Below are 14,770 nucleotides of genomic sequence, written 5' to 3'. Positions count from 1 at the left end.
GGGGGGGAATGCAACAGTCCTTGTCAGTACCCTGAATTTTCTTAGCCATAGAACTCTCAACAAATACGGACCCTATGTTGGAGAGAGTGAGAGATTCAGAGATTTAAGCATCCCACAGGGTGGGAGGTGTGGCGCCTCTGTTCCCACACCAGCTCCCATTTCCTGGCCTTTAGCCTGCAGCCAAACCCAGCCAGCTGTTCAGGCTCTTTACAGTCGCCCTCTCAGTTCCCATGCTCCAGCCTCTGCCCCAGTTGTCCCGGCGCTGTGAGGCCGTAGGTCACATTCATAGTCATTACTTGAGGTGTCTTTCCCAGAACACTTCCTCTTCTCCCCAGTTAACATGAATTTCCATATCATGGACATCCTTCTCTTACAGGATTTATTAAGTCTCTTCCCTTGGTAGGCTGTGAGCTCTTTGAGGCTATCTTTTTCATCTTTGTGTCCTCAGTATTAATAGAGTGTCTGGCAAATAGTAAGCACTTGATAAATGTTTGTTGACTTTTGATATGAATGAGATAAGACATGAAATTAGGGAATACTTTAAATGCCTGATGGAATTTAGTTTTAAGGAGAAGTTATTAGCATAAGTTGCATTGCATCCATTTGAGACCTAATGTTGTATCCTCATATCTGCTCCTCTCGACACTATTTTCCCAGAGTTTCTCACAAAGAGACCAGGGCAAGTTGATATACTGAGGTTCTAGTCTACTATCATGCAAACATAGGGCCCAAGAATTTAATATATTAACAAGTGAAATACTTTTATGAAAACCCAATGCAAGATAACTGTGTTGTCTATGAGGTAAGTAGAGCAATTATTTTAAACATAATTCACAATACAGCACAGTAAGTATGGTCCAGATATGGGACTCAAGTGGAGTGATCATCTTTCACATAAAACTTAGAGACTATATGAAAGTTCTAAATTCAAGCTCCTCTATTAATAAGATGCTCAGGCAGAAGTTTCTTGACCTCTTGTCCGCAATGGGATCCTTCCCACCTACATACATATCACAAACACCTTCTCCCCTTAGCCACGCAGAAACCATTGGTAGGCTTTGCTTACCAACTGATGCTCAATTTTGGAAAGATGCCATGTGTTTTAATTATCCTCGTGATTCATTAGTGAGGCTGACAGAGATGTTATGTTGGGTCATAGGGCAGGGGAAGTGGAATTTAAAGAACTCTCCAGGCACTCTCCTCTCTGCAGAATGTAAGAGGTGTTAGCTGGCAGCTGCTGTAGACTGGGCACCAGTGTTGATGTTTGAGGAAAGACTAAGACTAGAGGGAAAAGGATGGGATCCTCCCTTTCAGCAATGGTGGTTCTCAAACTTAATGACCTGGATGATGCTGACACTTCTGGTCCTGAGAAAAATGCCAGGTTACCTCAAAGTTCTTGGAATTGGGAGAGAAACCAGTGAGTATTATTTGAATTACAGAGAATTTAAAGCTGTAAAGGATCTTATAAACCATCTGGTCTACACCCTCATTTCATAGACAAAGAAACAACAGGGATCCAGTGAAGACAAGTGACATCATTTTAAATTTTTTTTAACGTTTATTCATTTTTTGATAGAGACAGAGTGTGAGTGGGGGAGGGGCAGAGAGAGAGGGACACAGAATCTGAAGCAGGCTCCAGGCTCCGAGCTGTCAGCACAGAGCTGACGCGGGGCTTGAACTCATGAACTGTGAGATCATGACCTGAGCCAAAGTCGGACATTGAACCGACTGAGCCACCCAGGCGCCCCAAGTGACATCATTTTAAACATAAGTGACTCAATATTATACCAAGAGAGATACATTTTTGGTCATGAGGCCAACTGAGGCTACTCAAGTGGTTGTTTAAGCTCCTAAAGACATTGTAAAGATTACAGCAATATACACAATGGGATTAATAAGGGAGTATTTATTCTTTATCTAAAGATTCTGGTTCCTGAATTTGATGTGAGGAAAACTGTCCAAGTTGTGCTCCATAAAATGATCTCTTCCTACTATGTGCCAGGCATTCTGTGAGGTCCTGGGGATGGAGCTCACAGTCTAGTAGAGGAGACACATTTTTGATGGTGTTAGAGTTGGCCAAAGACAAGTTTTCAAAAAAGGTTGGCCTCCAGCTTTTTATGAGTAACACATCAGACCTGTATGTTGTGGATGAGTGGAAGAAGCTATAATGGTTGCAAAAAAGTGGAGTTCCCTTTAAATGTGTCCCAGCCTTTTGCAAGTGTAGCAATACCTCTGGAGTCAATGAAAATTATTATGCTGTTGGCTCATCCTTTGATGAAGCCTGGCAAATTCCAGGCAGAGCTGATGGTTCTCATTTTTGCTTTCATCACATGGCTTTCAACCTCTCTTAGCCGTATTTTCTTGTCTAGCGAAGGAGGTAAGGATTTAATAAAATGAGATAATGAGAGTACTGTGCCTCACAGAGGGCTTAGTATGTGGAAGACACACAAATATTGTAACTTATGCCAAAGTGAGAGAAAGAGTGTTTAGGTTAATTTCAGATAATACTTTAATTTTGTTTATGCTTTACCTCCACTCAATGAAATGGATAACGTTATTATCTCCCTTTACTAATAAAAAACAAAGGTTCAGAAACATGGAGAAACCTGCTTAAAGTCACACAGTTAGTAGGTGTGGATCATGAATTCAAACCCAAGGCTGTCTAAAACTAAATTTGTTTTCTTAATGATGCATGCTTGATAACACCTTAGCCTGTGGGAAAGAAAAATATCTGAAAAGATTTGTTTCTTACTTGATCCAAGGAATGAGTTGACCTACAATACTTTTCTTTTGATACTGCAGTATATTATCACTTTGGCTTTCTTAACATTATTTCATAAGGGTGAGAGTTAAAAACTGGATCTGTGGCCAATTGCTACATTCCTCACCTCCCCCTTTTACCCAATGCTTAGTCTGCTTCGTTCATTTATATTACCCGTGTCTTCCATTTGGCATCTGGACTTGTGGCCCTTGAATATCCATTTTATGTTTCTTCTAGTAAAGTGCCCTGATATATCTACCCAAAGTCTATACAGGTAAGTTCATAGTAGTTTTACTTAAACCAAAAAACAAAGCAAAACCAAAACATGGAAACAACCCATATGTCCATTAAAAAGTGAATGTATAAAAAGTTGTGGTAGATCCACAAAAAGGAATGTAGTAGCACTAAAACAAAAGGAATTACCAATACACATAGGTATTGGTGGATGGATAAATAGGAACATGGAACATAGGAACATGGATAAATCCTGAAAACATGAGTGAGAGAAGTCAGACACAAAGAACACACTATGTAATTCAATTGGTATGATATTCTAGAACTATAGTTTTATAACCAAACTAATTTATAGTGACCGAGAGCAGATCAGTGGTTGCTTGGAGTTAGGAAGTGGAATGGGGAGGGGTATTGACCTTAAGAGATACAGGGAGCTTTTGGGGGGTGATGAAAGTGTTTTGTATCTTGATTGTGGTGGTGGTGGTTACACAGTATATATACATATCAAAAGGCATTAGACTGTATACTTAAAATAGACACATTGAATTACATGTCCATATATCTCAATTAATTTTTAAAAATATTTTCATAATGTTTATTTATTTTTGAGACAGAGAGAGACAGCATGAATGGGGAGGGTCAGAGATAGAGGGGGACACAGAATCTGAAGCAGGCTCCAGGCTCCGAGCTGTCAGCACAGAGCCCGACGTGGGGATCGACCTCACAGACTGTGATATAGTGACCTGAGCCAAAGTCAGACGCTCAACCGACTGAGCCACACAGGCGCCCCTCAGTTATTTTTTTTTAATCAGCTCTTGCTTTGGCCAATAAAAGCATAAGCAACAGCACAAGGCTTTTTAGAAAGGAAAGTACTAGATAACGAAATAAGGCCAAACTATGCCCACTTAGCAAACGTGCTGAGGGCTTGATGGTAGCGAGCTTCCTTGTGTCTCTGAAAATATCTGCTAAGCATGTCGCCTGAAAAATTACAGTCCTAGTACTGTAGATTTGTTTCACAGAGACAGTAAAAGAAAGAAACATAAGAAATATAAAGAGCTCACACAATGGTGGAAAGCATATTTAAGAAAATGACCTTTCAAAAAGACTGGAGGGGGTGCCTGGGGGGCTCAGTCGGTTAATCCTGGACCCTTGATTTCAGCGCAGCTCATGAGCTCATTGTTGGAGAGTTCAAGCCCACATCAGGCTTCTCAAGAACAGTGTGGGGATCTCTCTTTCCCTCTCTCTGTGTCCCTCACCTATGTGTGCATGTGCACACACATGCTCGCTCTCTCGCTCTGCCTCCAGATCAATAAATAAACTTAAAAAAAAAAAAAAAAGACTGTAGCATGCTATGATTCTGAGAATTTTACCAGGAGCTTCAGCCTATAGTGGCAAAGGCCTGGGTGCAGAAGTGATATAAAGAGTGAAAGGATTGATTCTGCCAAGGCAGCTGGCATGAATAGATGGAAAGTAATAGTACTCCTCCCTTGAAATGAAGAAAAGGAATTCCTAGTGTTTGTAAATGAAGAAGACAGGGTTAAGGAATCTAGTTCTCCAAACAAACTAGACAATATATGGCCCAAACACCACAAGAACCACAATCAAACATTGGAAAACATTCCACATGGAAGCTTGTGTTTGTGATATTTGATCTGGAACTTGACATTGTGTCAAGATGCAAATAATGGAAGAAACTTAAATATTAGCTGACGGAAATGCAGGTAGTTTACATGTAAAACCACGAGTTCACCCAAAATGCTTTATTTTATTGGTAATTCACACAAATCCCCCACTGTCGTACACAGAATGGGAGCTAAGTAAATCTAGAAGGAAGAGAGGGAAAGAGAGATGGAAGGAAGGAGCATATTTTAAGTTTTGGTTGACTCCATATATCTAAGGACAAAAAAAATGTATTTGATGAAGAAGTTCAATAAATAAAAGACATTAACTTTTTTTTAAAGTTTATTTATTTATTTTGAGTGGGAGCAAGTAGAGAGAGAGAGGGAGAGAGAGAATCCCAAGCAGGCTCCATGCAGTCAGTGTAGAGCCCGATGCAGGGCTTGATCTCATGAACGGAACCATGAGATGATGATCTGAGCTGTAATCAAGAGTCTGATGCTTAACTGAGCCACCCAGGCGCCCCAAAGACATTAACTTTTTAAAATTTTATGTCACACCTTCCCACCTGTCCTTGTGCAATAATTTATTAATAAATGAGTTAAAATATATTTTTAGAGTAATTTTAGAAGTCTATAATTAGGCATACATATATAAAGTCTATAAAAAGGCATACATTGGGATGGTTCCTTAGAATGGATTTTTATCTATGTATTCCTCCCTCAGCAAACTCTGGCCGAGGAAGGAGAAAACATGCTTGGACTACTCAGCGGATGTCATGCCCTCATCTAGGCATCTGACTTAAGGAATCAGAAATGGGCCATGATTATTGAGTAGCCATGGCAGTTCAGCTGATGGATGATCAATGGACTTCAACTCAGATGCATGGTTTGACTGACAGAAGAAAATTCTCATTCAGGCTAATGGGCGACTTGAATCGGACTCGTGGTGTTAGAATGTGAGAAAAGGGTAAGCCTCCTCAGATGAGAAAAAACAATGTCTTTGGTGTGTCCATCCTTTTAGCCCGAGTCCCTTTGATAGTCAGCAATATGAAAGTTTGCATTTTCAAATGATCTTTTTCAGTTTGGATTTTTATCAACATTCTTTGTATCTTTTCTCAGAAAGAGGCTAGAGATTGCCTTCTTTCCTCCAGGAGAGAGTAACTGAGCATTATAAAGGTTTTCTGCCAAAAGCATGGAGCCTCAGATAAGTAATCTCATCCTTCACCCATGATAAATAAGCTATTAAAAATCAAGGGAAAAAGGTAACAGTTGGAATGTCTGAAATGCACAGACAATGTTGTGGAAACCTCATTTGTAAGACCACAAGTCTTCTCCATTGTTTAACCACAATGCTGGAGTCTTCTCTATTTTTATTTTTGTTTGGGGATTTTTCTCTTCCCCAGGCTGAAGTGCTTTGTGCATGAGACAGAAAAGCTGCCAGGACTAGTCCATCTGGCTGGCCAAATGGATTGCACTCACTGGAGCATTGCCAGATGTATATCAGTAGAAAGTTTAATTTCTGGGCAGTCTAAGCCCTCAGTTCCTTTCTCAGTTTAATGGAAACCTTGTTTCCATTTTACAGAAACTCCTGCAATTGGCCTGAGTGTTGTCACCCAGTCTTGCCTCCTATAATCTTGGTTCCAGTCTCCATAGAGATCACCCCGGTCAAAAGTCCGTCCTCTCTCTATCAAGTCCAAAGCAGTGAAATAAGTTTGACAAAAAGGTTTATGCCAAGTGAGAAATCACTGTGTTACATTTGATTACATTTGTCTGACCTTGAACAATCTTAGGAGCCAGAGTAGTCATTTTAGTTAAGTAATTTAGTTTAAATTGCTTAATTAAGAAATAAAATTTCATGGAATTCCCTAGATTAATTTGCACTTATACGTAAGAGCATCAACATTTATAATCAATTTAAAGAGGAAATAGGCCTAGAGTATTTTATAGTTTGCAGTGAAACCTAATTGGATTCATTTGAGCTGAAATAGGAAATATAGAGAGATCTGATATATTTTTAATTTCCCACATCTTAAGGACAAATAATGGGCATTTAATCTTTGTGAGGCACTGAGTTTTAGAGTTGAAGTTGAAGAAATTGTGGATTTCAAAGATAAACCGGCTGATTCTCCTGTGTTCTTACCTTTTGGGAAAGGCATTCAGCAGAGCGGGATTGTAACAGGAACTCACAGCCCGGGTTGACCTACACCTGTGAGTAGGTGACAGTCACAGAGGAGGGTGTTTTGGCCCAGCATAGCCCTGCTCCTGTCAGGCCTCTGTACGTGTTCTCTACCCGCACTGGTCACTCCCCTCTTTCTCTCGAAAAATATTTGAAATGAGAGTGTCAGATGTGAGTGTTTTAAGAAGATTCTGTCTGAGGTATAGGGAAGGGATTTGAGGGGAAAAGGACAGATCGTTATTAAACTCATGTGTCTATCCAAATCACAGATCCTGAAATTCTGAATGGAGACAGCAGTAGTAGAAATGGAGAAGAGGAGATAATTCTGGAGTTAATATAAAAAGGACTCAAGACCTCCAAGTTTGTCTCGGGCTGTGCTGGTTAAGGCCCGTAGTACTATCCTTTTATTCTCTGGCATGTCCCAGTTTGGCAGACAGATTTATATGGTTACCCTAGTGGAAGAAGGAATGACAATCACATTGAGAATTCTAGGGAAGAGATGTGTTGGAAATGGAGATTTCAGACTTACTATATTTGAGATGACTGTATTTATTCATCCATTTCCTTCAAACCTTTGTTCAAGTCTCCCTTTCTCAGTGAGGTTCCCTTAACCATCTAATTTAGTCCTTCAGTCCTCCCCCTTAACCCATTCCTGATCCCCCTTATCTTGCCCTACTTTTTCTTTAGTCTTAGCATTTAACAACTTCCATGTGTATAATCATCTTATCATGTTCACCATTGCCTACCTGCTATGATGGGAGCTCCTTGAGGATAAGGATCTTGATCTGTTCATGGATGTATTCCAAGTACCTAAAAGAGTGCGTGCTATTTAGTAGGCAAATCAATGACTATTTTTGAATGAAAGAATTAATAAGTGTATTGAAAGAACTCAAAAAATATGTATTGAAAGCCAACTATTTTTTGAGCCCTTGTGTGTGTCCTAGTCAGAGATGTTCAGTAGATTCCAGGATGCTCAATAGAAAGTGAATACACATGACTCTGAGACTCGAGAGGTTGTTTGGGCTAGAATTATAAAAGCGTGTATCAGTAATAAGCAGATTGTGTTTGTACTATGGCATGATTAATACCCCTCAGTGAAATCATTTTAAGAGGAGGGCTCAGGATTGAGCCTAGAGATTAAAAACATTGAATGGAAACAGTGGAAATAGCCAATGAAAAAGCACAATCAAGAAAGGGTAATGTTGGGGTGCCTGGGTGGCTCAGTTGGTTAAGCGTCGACTTCAGCTCAGGTCATGATCTCACAGTCTGTGAGTTTGAGCCCCCACGTCAGGCTCTGTGCTGACAGCTCAGAACCTGGAGCCTGCTTCAGATTCTGTGTCTCCTCTCTCTGCCCCTTCCCCCGGTTCACACTCTGTCTCTCTCTTTCAAAATAAAATAAAGACATAAAAAAAATTTAAAAAGAAAGGGTAGTGTCATGGAAAGTTGAGGGGGACTAAAAAGAATTTTTATAAGGAGAGAGTTGTAAAAAGTATTAAATAAACCACATTATTCAAGTAAAGCTAGAATTGGCATTGAATTTATTAGGAACATAGTTTCAATGCAATGAAATGAATTGTATTCATATTTGGAAGCTCTTACCCCTAATGTGACTATATTTGGAGACAGCGTCTTTAAAGAGGTAGTTAAGGTTAAATAGCTTCATAAGGAGGAGTTGCAAAACAAATAGGACTGATGCCCTTGTGAAAAGAGAAAGATACCAGGATTGCACCTGCATGGAGGAAAGGCCATGTGAGGACACAGAGAGAAGGCAGCTGTCTGCAAGCCGGGAGAGAGAGACCTCAGGAGAAACCAATCCTGCCCACACCTGGAACTTGGATTTCCAGTCTCCAGCATTGTGAGAAATACATTTATGTTGTTTGAGACACCCAGTCTGTGTGATATTTGCTTATGGAAGGCTTACCAGGCTAATACAATGGGCATTATTGATATTTGAATAATTACATTTCCAGAGGTAGTAAAAGCTGACATCATAGAGCAGTAGGGTAGGGAGAAAAATGGGGGTGAGTATATTCCCCTTTATATAGAACTGTGGCTATGTGGCAGAGAGAAATAGCCCAGGAACCAGAGAGGCCGTGTTGAAACCCTATGAGAGCACAATTACATCGCGTTTACCATAAATTTCCAAGAGACAAGTTGATCATCTTCACACTGTAATATGCATAATTATGCATGTTGATTAGAGCATATTTCTTTGTTTTGTAACTGAAGGAAATCTTGGGAGAGTTTTTAATTTGAACCAGGCAGGAGAATCTTACAAGGACATTAGCAATGAAGTTGGCATTGCATTCTTTTGGTGTAATTTTAGGGTCACTAAATCAGCTGGATTTCACAATCTAAATTAGAGCATGTTGATGTTGTGCCCCAAGTTGTAGAAAGTGTAGGGTTGTTTGAAGTCATCTCAGAATTTTTTAGTACATTTCTTTGTTTTCTTCCTCAGAGTTTATCACACTGAGTTTTTCTTTCTGGAGGGCATAGTTTACTCCTACTAATAGAACTTTCCTGAATTAGCATGTTACAGTTTTCAAAGTGAGTTTGCATTTATTGTGTCCTAATTCTTCTTTCCCTCTTTGGGAATTTGCTCTTGCAGGTACTCCACATCTTTCCTGAATCACTCATTTCCCATCACAACACAAATGCATTGTTAGTCTCCAATATTCAAAATAATAATAATAATAAAACACACTTTCTACCCACATTGTCCAAGGTATCAGTCCTCTGTTCTCCTATCTTCTCTTACAAAGGTCACTTCTTAGATGGTCTCATGGTGGTTTCTCAGATATACATATCACCTCTAAGGTGATGACTCTTCAGCCTTCCCCTGGGCTTCAGTCTGGTAAACCTAGGCATTGAAAATTAACATATCCAAAAAAGCAAGCATCTTGATTCTCCCTACCATCTCTAGTCCAGCCCTTACCATTGACATTCTACCAATAAACAGCTTCATTGACACAGATGTTCAGGCCAAAGCTCAGAAATCACCCTTGAAACTTCTTTTTCTCAGTCCATCACCAGAGTTGTGTTGGCTCTACCTTAAAATGAGACACCAATTTAAAAAACAAAACTAAATGAGAAAACAGAAACTTACGGTGCTCATACCTGCTGGCGCAGGTAGCTGGGGTAGTGCTTACTGCCCAGAGCTTGCAAAGGGTTCACTTATCCCGTAGGTCCCCAAGGGCCCCTGCGCAGCCCTCACACTCCCATGTGAAGTGTATGTGTATTCAAAGAAAGATTCAAATTTTGACAGCAGATTCCTTCCCGTCTTTGTGTTTGCCTCAAATCCCCTTCCTCTCCAAATGTCTCTAGGTCCTCCCCACAAGTGACGTGGGCTCACCGCTTGGCTATACTGAGGATCCTGCCCACGATATTAAAATATAAAAAAAGGGTAAAACGTCTTATTTATGTAAAATAAGAAAGGTGGGCCGAGCCTCCAGGGTTACTAGGGACCGCCTCCTGGCCGTTTCTCAGCTGCACCACAGAGTCCTGGGCTTGTTCTGCCTAGACCTCCCGCAGCAGTAGTCTCGAAGCCCTCTGCAGGGCTCGTTCTGGCTGAGACCGCCAAGCATACTAGCTGCTTCCCCACGCTTCCCAGAAACAGGAGCCATAGCATTCCCTGCACCCAGCGCCGGGTCAGGAGCGGAGCGTTCGCCAAGGGCAAGCCCTGCCAGAGCGCATCTGGACCTGGCGGCCCCGGCCTGCACCATTGGATCTTGCATTTGTTCCTCAAGCATTTCTGAGACAGATGGACGGACCTCTGGAGGCCGTTGCTCTTGCAGCCGCCATTTCTACCCCACCCGCTAGTGAGTAACAGCGCAGGTGTTTCATGCGTGCAATTGCCAATTAGTAAAGACTTGAGGTGACTGGCAGCAGGAGTTTGACTGTGAGGCACACGCGGTGCAGGAAACAGTGGCCTGAACAGATCTTCACGCCATGCTGCATGAGCACGATGTGGGACAGCTCAGCGAAGGACCTGAAGAAGCTGAAGTTGCACAGCTGACCTAACTTGAAAAAGGTTGGGCCGTTCTCCCCGCAGGTGCGCTCCTGCTCCTTGGCGACTTGCTACCTGGAGGCTCCATTCCCTGCCAGGATCCAGGAGACCCCGGCGCGCTGGCTCCTTGATCCCCTTGATACGCCCATCCGAGCTGTCCAAGGACCAGCTGTTGGTGATGTCACACACTAGGAGGATCCTCTGCGAGCCCCTGGAGTAAGACCTGAACACCGTGCAGAACCTGCCTCCGCCCAACGTATTGGAGAACTCCAGCTTGATCCGCTGGCCGCCCGGCAGGTTGGTAGTTGTCTTGTAGTCGATCCGGTTGCTGTAGGCTTAAGGGGCTTAGGCTGCATCTTCCTGCACGCGCTCCTGGATCTCGCCCTGGCCCACGTTGCTGTCGCCCACCCACAAGAACTTGAACATGTGGTTGTACCTCTTAACCAGAATGCCCTGGGTCCCCATCCTTGCTCATGCACACCTCCATGCTCGTGGTGCAGGCTGGGTAGAAGTCCACTGGCCATCCGCTGAGAGCCCTCAGACCAACCTACGCGGTGGCCCAGTTTCAGGGAGGCAGTGCAGGACGGTCCCACTTCTCCGCACCAGCTGCCTCACCTCAACCTGTGGTTCCAGCTTGTGCACCAGACACCATTAGCACGTTTTTCATGGGTAACTAAAATAGTCTCTAAAGCGATATTCTTGCTTCTGCTCTTGCTTCCATGATATATTCTCCACATAATAGACAAGGTGATACTTTACAAATATAAATCCTATCAAGTCTCTCCTGTCATATTCATTAGTACTACCCACTGACCACATTGTCCCCATGCCCCTCTGGACACCTGGTGGGATTGTGTTTACCCACCTTCTTGTGGATGGGTGGGCTTATGTGGCTCGTTCTGGCCAATAAGTTGTAAGCAAAAGTGACACTTGCATTACTGAGCTGGAGCATTTAATTGCTGTTTCGAGACCCCCAGATCTTCTCTTCCCACTGCCACAGAGACTGGAATGTTCTACACAGTGGTGACTTCATCAGCTTGGGTCCTGGAGTGAGGACAAGGATGGTCACCATAGAGAGCAGAATCTCCAGCCAACCCTTGTTAAACACACATTGAAATCATGAGGGATGTCTGTATGCTTTTAAGCCACTGAAATTTTCTTTTTTGTTACTATGGCATAACCTATCTGTCTTGACTGATGTCCTCTGCTGCTTGAAACATGCCCCATGCAGATGGAGTTGCAACAAATCCCTTACCATGGTCTGTCACCCTATGTGACTTGACCCCTGCCTACTTTTGATTTTTGGTTGTTATACTCTAGACATACTGTCCTTGATGTTTCTCCTACTTATCCACTTCTTAGGTTTGTTTGTACTTTCTGTTCTCTGTTTTTCTGGAATATTTCTCTCTTCAGGTCTGCACATGGCTAACTCCATCACTTCATCATTCAGTGGCACCCACTTAGACTTACTTCTCTCTTTAAAATCTGTCCTCTACCTTCCCAGAAATATTTTAAGTTTCTGAATTAGAAAAAAAAAAAAAAACTAACTAGGTTATGCTAAAGTAACAACAACAAAGCTCCCAAAACTCAGGAGTTTATCACAACAAAAATTTACTTTGTGTTCTCATTAAGTGTGTAACTAGGGTTAGCAGTGGATCTCTGCTCATTGCTCAAGCAAGGATCCAGGCTAGTGGAGGCTTCACTTCATCACAAGCTTTCAAGAACCCTGTGGCATAAAGATGGGAGCCATACAGTAACTAGCACAACTAATTAAATATGATATTCCTGAAGTGACACATGCTACTTCAACTAACTAACTAACTAACCAACTAACCATTGGTCAAATGGCCCGTCCTGACCACAGACATTTAGGATTTGGTCCTGGAGTAGAGAAGAATCTTCAGTGTCATTCTGGAGGACAGAAAAATCAGATTATCAGGAAAGCCACATTAGTGACTGTCACAGCTGCTGTGTTGATTAGCTACCTGCTGCATAAAAAATTACTATTAACTAAGCTACTTAAAACAACTTTCTTTTATTAGCACACAGTTCTATAGGTCAGAAGTTTGGGTGGGCTTTATTTGGTTCTGTGCCCAGGATATCATAAAGCCAAAATCAAGGCTGAGCTGGGCTCTTGTTGGGGGAAGGGTCCACTCCCAAACCCATTCAGGTCATTAATAGAATTCACTTTCTTGAAGTTGTGGAACTGAGGTCTCTCTTTCTTGTTGGGCACTCTCTGTTCTTGGAGACCACTGGAAACCTCTCACGTGGCCTCTTTCATCTTCAGACTAGCAGTGGCATTTGAAGTCCTTCTCATTCTTCCCCTTGTATCCATTGAGGCCTGACTGTCCTTTCTGCTTTTTTCAGGAAACGTTAGCTTCAATCTATTGTATTGTTTTTGTATCTACCATTCATCTCTTTGTCTTCTTTTGCCATCTAAAGCTCATCTTCTTTAATCCTCCTTTCTCCCATCTCTTCCTAAGGCCATTCACATTCTTTTCCTCTCCCATATCTGACTTCCTGGAACTTTTATGATATATACACTTTCATGTTACATTTGAATAAGTAATATAAGTCCCTGCCTCATCCTCACTCAGTGGGAGATGCTTTGGCCCATGGTGAAATCGATCTGCATGATGATTTTTTCCTTGAAACATCCTCTTTCTGCCAACTTTCCACACCAAAAATGCAGTAATCTTGTCTCTCTGATGCTCTCTCTAGGAGTCCACACAGAAAATCCAATAGTCTCAGTGACTGTTCCTTTTTTAGCCCTATGTATCTCTTCTTGGACTTTGTCTACATCATTGTCTAAATTTAACCTCTCATATATGCACATCTATCTATCTATCTATGTGCATATATATATATATATGTATATATATATGTATATATATATATATATATATATATATATATATATATATATATATAGTGTGTGTGTGTGTGTGTGTTTGTGTGTGTGTATTACTTCTGAAAAATTTCCAGACTAGGTTTTGCCATTCTCAATCCATGAGGAGGGGTCTTGTCTTTCCATCTATGTAAAAATGTTGGTTAAAATTTGTTTATTCCATAAGAGCATGTTACTTCAGCAAGTACTTGTATGGTTTGCAAAACTTTAATAAATGTATAGAATTAGGTCTCCAGAATACTAATCCTCCAGTTGCTGAATAGAGAATATAATCTTTATATGAGAGACAGCTCTTTTTTAAGACATACAATTTGTACAGAGTGATAGTGAGATACTGTCATATTTAAATGTGTGTACTCTATATTTTCTTCTAAATATTAGATTCTTAGGGTGCCTGTTTGGCTCAGATGGTTAACTGTCTGACTGTTGATTTCAGCTCAGGTCATGATCTCTCAGTTCTTGAGATGGAGTCCCATCTTGGGGTCTGTGCTGACAGTGTAGAATCTGCTTAGGATTCTCTCTCTTTCTCTCTCAATAAATAAATAAGCATTAAAAAATATTGGACCCTCATACTCTACTTTTTCCATTAGCTTTCAAGCAACCTTTGGTCACAGAGGCCTACTTATACTTTTTCCTTTTCTCAGCAAGTGTTACTATATGAGACCACTCTTATGTGCATGATACCATCTAAATTAGAGTTACTAAATTATACTTGGGGGGATGGTGTGCCTATGTGGCTCAGTTGGTTGAGCATCCAACTCTTGATTTAAGCTCAGGTCATGATTCCAGGGTTGTGGGATCAAGCCCCATGTGAGGCTCTGTGCTGAGCTAGGAGCCTGCTTGGGATTCTCTCTCTCTCCCTATGCCCCTCTCCCCTGCTAGCGCACGCGCGTGCGCGCACACACACACACACACACTCTCTCAAATAAAAAATAAAATAAATTACACTCTGGTATTATGATTCTTTTATCAGAGTTCTCTGTAAGGACCGTCATATGATTCTTTTGCATTTGATGTGAAGTAGGGGCTGAGGATGTTTACTTTTAGATCATATATGTCCCCTTTC

General features: G+C 41.5%; 1 pseudogene; it reads right to left on the bottom strand.

The window, feature by feature from the left end:
* Positions 1-10,485: 10,485 nt before the first annotated feature.
* LOC123596743 lies at positions 10,486-11,261 on the bottom strand (annotated as a pseudogene).
* Positions 11,262-14,770: the final 3,509 nt, after the last annotated feature.

Source organism: Leopardus geoffroyi, chromosome C1 (assembly GCF_018350155.1).
Source record: "Leopardus geoffroyi isolate Oge1 chromosome C1, O.geoffroyi_Oge1_pat1.0, whole genome shotgun sequence".
Classification (NCBI taxonomy): Eukaryota; Metazoa; Chordata; class Mammalia; order Carnivora; family Felidae; genus Leopardus; species Leopardus geoffroyi.
This window is presented reverse-complemented; position numbering and strand designations above follow the sequence as displayed.